Source organism: Ursus arctos, unplaced genomic scaffold (assembly GCF_023065955.2).
Source record: "Ursus arctos isolate Adak ecotype North America unplaced genomic scaffold, UrsArc2.0 scaffold_23, whole genome shotgun sequence".
Classification (NCBI taxonomy): Eukaryota; Metazoa; Chordata; class Mammalia; order Carnivora; family Ursidae; genus Ursus; species Ursus arctos.
Window position 1 is genome coordinate 9,360,902 of NW_026622908.1, and position 4,750 is coordinate 9,365,651.

A 4,750-nucleotide genomic window follows, 5' to 3' on the forward strand; every position below is an offset into this window, starting at 1 on the left:
CACACACGTGTACACACACACACACCTAATCTCAGCGTAAACAACAGCCCTTTATGCTAAGTGAATTCAGATTTTTGTATGAAAACTCCCAACACTGTCCTTACTTTTCTCATTTTTTGGTGACACGTTAAGACTTCACGGTAGCCTGTTCCTTGGATTAAAGCTCGGAAAGCACGGGCGGACGTTACTGAATTAGTCACAAAGTTAAGTGCATTCAGGTATGCAGAGAGCCGCATCTCACTGCATTTACTGATGTCAGTGTTTAACACATGGGCGTGGATTGCCAAGTTCTCGCTGAGCACTGGCTTTGTGTGGGGATACATATGGCTCCCTGACCCCAAGGGAGTGTGCACTTCAGTGACAGATATGGAAATGTCACCTCCTCAGGGAGGCCCTCCCAGACCACCCCATCCAGAGTGGCAGCTGAGACCCTCACCCTTCCCCAGCTCCAGTAATTCTCTAACACGTCACCTTTTTTCTTTTACTTCAGCACTCTTGCCTTTATGGAAATTTCCTTGTTTATGTCTTTGTATCTTCCTTTGTGGCTCATCTCTGCTCTAATAGAATGTAAGCCCCAGGAGTGCAGGAAGCTTTCCTGCCTGATTCTCCACTAGCGCTCCCGCACAGAGGAATGGGGCTACCCTGGGATGGTTGGGGTAGGGTGGGAGCCTGGAGTTGGGGCAGGGGAGTGGGATGCAGTTCCCCATTGCCCTGGGTCTCTCACACTGTGCATAACCTCCTCAAATCACTCCATGGTCAGGTGGGGAGACTGGGGGACACCCTGCTTTGAACGGCTGATTTGGCTTCTGAGTCACTGGAGTTCCAGCGAGGAAAATAATTCGGAGTGAAACAATAGTGTTTCTTGAGAGAAAGGAAAAAAGGATCTGCTTTCTATCATTTAGCTCCTTTGCTGAGTATGTAGAGGTTGCTGGAAGGTCATGGGGAATATTTAGAATGGAAAACTCAAAAGGCTCCCCACTGCCCTTCCTGCAGCGGAAGTCAGCGAGCCCAGCAATGCAGGCAAGGGGATCACGCCTGGTGGTCAGAGAGGTCGCAGGCAGGAGGACCAGAGCCTAGCATTAGTATTCGGTCGCCCTGGCAAGGAGGTGGGTGTGGGGACTGCCTAGGTGTGGGGCTGGGCACCGCGTAGCTCTCTCTCGGGGGATCGTCATAGTCACTGGAAAGTGATTGCAAGCTCCTTCCACCGTGTGCAGCTCCAGGAAGGCAGGCTAAGGTGAAGCTCAGAGCCCGCCAGGGGCATCAGGATCCAGGGAGTGAGCGCCGCGTTTGTGGGAGAAGCTCGCTCAATGGTAATAATGTGAGTTAATATTTGCTTAGAATTTGCCATGTGCCGTGTGCGTGCACCAGAAATGCTCATAACAATCGTAGAAAATAGATGCGATTGTTATCTCCTCCTCATGCGTGAGAACACGGAAGCTCAGAGGGGTGGGCAGCTCCCCCCCGGAGGTCGTGCTGCTGATGTAAGACCTCGCAGGGACTGACATCCCAGCCGGCCCTGCCTCCCACCGAGTGCACGCACACCTCTGAGCTCACCTCCCACTAGCCTGTGCCTCCCCAGAGCTCTAGCTCTAGAGGCTGGAATAACAATAGTCATACTAGGAATAAGTGACAAGGGAGTGCCTACTGTGTGTCAGGCACTACACAGGTGCTCTGGGAACATTAACTCCTTGAATCCTCCCATCAGCCCTGAGAGGTACGTGTTCTCATTCCCACCAGGCACATGAGAAACAGGCTCAGAGAGTCTGAATGAATCTCCCAAGTCACACAGCCACGAGGCGATAGTTTCAGAATTTGAACCCAGGTTGGTCTGACTTCAAGGCTCCCTCAAAAGCATCATCCCGTGGGAAAGAATTCATTCAAGCAATATTTATGGAGCACCTACTACGTGCCAGGCACCGGTCCAGAGGGTAGGGGTTAGACCCTTACCAGGAGAGACAAAATCCATGCCTTCGCAGGGCTCACATTCTGGTGGGGACAATAGACAATTAATGCGGAAAGCAATAACTATGTGCAATTTCAACTAATTATAAGTTATTTTAAATATTAAACAGAGGAATGAAGCAGGGGTGAGGGTGACACGGAGCTGGGGAGGTTGGGTGGCTTGTCTTAAGCACAGGCCCCCTCCGGCTGCGCCCTGAGCAGAGACGGCAGGTGGGCAGGGCAGCACGGGGACAGACCGAGGCGATTGCTGGAATCCACTTAAGGGACAGGCGTGGCTTGGATCAGGGTGGTGGTGGATTGGCGGGAGGTGGGTGGATTCAGGATTTATTTTGAAGTGACTCAGCAAGACTTGTTGATAGATTGGAGGTAGATTGGGAAAGAAAGTGAGGGGTCAAGGGTGACTCCCAGATTTTGACCGGAACGACCACAGGGATGGAATTGCCGGTTGCTGAGATGGGGAAGGCTAGAAGGTCGGGAATTCAATTTTATGATTTGTGTCTGAGGTGTTTATTCCTCATCCAAGGGGAGATGTTGAAAAGCCATTGTGATTTATGAGTCTGGAATCCAGAGGGTGTTCTGCAGTGAATATGTACCATATTTCATCAAACATTAGACGCCACTGACTGCGAGACCACCGTGATTTTATGTACTACTCTGAAAAAGCACTGCCAATTAAAGTAGGGCACGTCCCAACTTCAAAGATACTAAAACGTGTCTTGGAATCAACAGGATATAGTCGTCTTGGGAGTTTCCAGTATAGAGAGGGCAGTAAGGGTGGTGGGAGCTAACAAAATCACCGAGGGAGCGATGGAGCCCAGAGAGACAAGTATAAAGACTCCGCCCACTGGACAGCAAAGTTTCAAGCAGGTGCACGCGTGGCCCCGATCCAGCCAAACGCAAAGACAGGCAGGTAAAGCTCTTTTTCACAGGCAGATGCCATTGAGTCCCTCCCGGGGAGAGGCTTCAGTCTAAGGATGTGGAGCTCAGAGTCAGGACCAGTGGTACCAACCCATGACATCCCCCAGCATCTGCTACTCAGCACCATCCAGGAAGACTCACCTGGGGTCAGCCCTGGCCTCAGTTTCCTCATCAGTGATCCGTGCATATGACGTCTGCTCTACCCTCCTCAAACCCAGAAAACAAGCCAGCCTCTTCTTTTTCTGGGCCTCTGTTTCCGCACTTACAAAATGAAGATTGGACGGAGTAATCCATGACCCCCGTCCCGTTCTGGCATTGTGATAATAACACAGCACTTTGAGCATCTGCAAGGTGACTTACATAAGTGTTCATCATCACAAACAATTATTTGGTCATCTCAGGGAAGGTCAGCATGCCAAGAACCCAAATACCTGTCCAGACCCCATTTGTCAGTGGTGTCCCCCTGGGTATCCCACCTCGGGAGCTCTAGCTGCTTTTCAGACCATTGAAGGGCTACGGGGTTCTCTTATAAAGCTCACATCTAAGCAGTCCATAGGGTTTGTCAGTTTTGACAGCTGCTTAGAAGCAGAAGTTGCGAAGAATGCTTTGAATGGCATTCACTTCGATCCTGAAATCCCTCAAACACTAGGGCTAGAGTTGGCTAAGGCAACCGCGAAGATGGCCGAGAACAAGCTAGCGGAGACTCCGAGGCCCGGTACCCCCCTGCCCAGCTCTGTACCTCGCTCATTGCCAGGGAGCCATCGGAGCCTACCGTGCCCGCACTTCACCCAGGAGCCCCGAAGTGTGGCCCCGTACCCTCTGTAGCCAGCAGAGTTCGCCCTTGCTCTCCCTGCCCCACTTTCCCCTGTCGCGCCTCACTGCGTGCCCGGATGCACGGGCTCCCTCCCTCCGAGGCGACCCCTGGGGCTGGAAGGCCCGCCAGGTCTGTGCTGCCAGGTCTGCGCTACCAGGTTCCCGTGTGTGATGCTGGCTGCAGTCTGCTGGGTACTCATGCGCTCTTCAGCGGTGGTGGTGTTCTCAAGCTGTCCTACAGAACCGCAGCTGCTCGGGAGACCCTGCCCAGTGGGGATCCCTTCAAGACTTTGCCACAGCCTCTAGCACTCATCTGTTTGTCTCAAAGAAAAAATATAAGAAAAATGTTTTTTTCCCCAAGACATATCGTCTGTTTTTATTTTATGTGTAATTCTCGAACTCAACTTCATAGCACCATGGTCAGAGCCCACAGACAACCCCTTCCCGTAATATGACAAATGAACTTTAGGGTGTTGCCCCCCCAGAAATGAGGAAGGTAATTTGTTTCAAGGTCTTCCATGCTCTCATGGGAAATGGAGTGGCTGCTGGAAAGGTCAATGGAGAGAGAGAGAACTGGCACTGGCTGTGGAGGTAACTCTTACCCAATCCTGTGGACTCAGAGTCTGGTGCTCTCTTAGACCCCATTTTTGCATGTCAAGGGCTGGTATCCACACAGAGTGGTGCTGAGTGGCATTCCCTTGATCAGAGAGGGGTTGTCAAAGGTTGCTTGGTCTTCTCTGTTGCCATGACAAGGTTTCTTGAGCAGGAGGTGGGAGGGAAAAAGTGGATTTGAGTGAGTTTGAGTGATGGGACAGAGCTGGCTATGGGCCTAGGCCCAGCCACAGAGCTGACCAGAGTCCATCGCTGTCAGCACTTCAGTGAGGGTTAGAGTGTAAATGTTGGCACTGGGGAACTGTCCTGGCCATTGTAGGATGTCCAGCATCCTGCCCCCGACCCACTAGATGCCAGAAGCACCCCCCACCCAACCCCAGATGAGACAACAAAAAATATCTCCAGACATTGCCAAATGTCCCCTGAGGAGCAAAACTGCACAAAA

At 51.7% G+C, this 4,750-nt stretch overlaps 1 pseudogene; it reads left to right on the forward strand.

Moving 5' to 3' along the window:
- Positions 1 to 3,292: 3,292 nt before the first annotated feature.
- On the forward strand, positions 3,293 to 3,865 carry LOC113264937 (RNA-binding protein with multiple splicing-like; annotated as a pseudogene).
- The last annotated feature ends 885 nt before the right edge of the window (positions 3,866 to 4,750 follow it).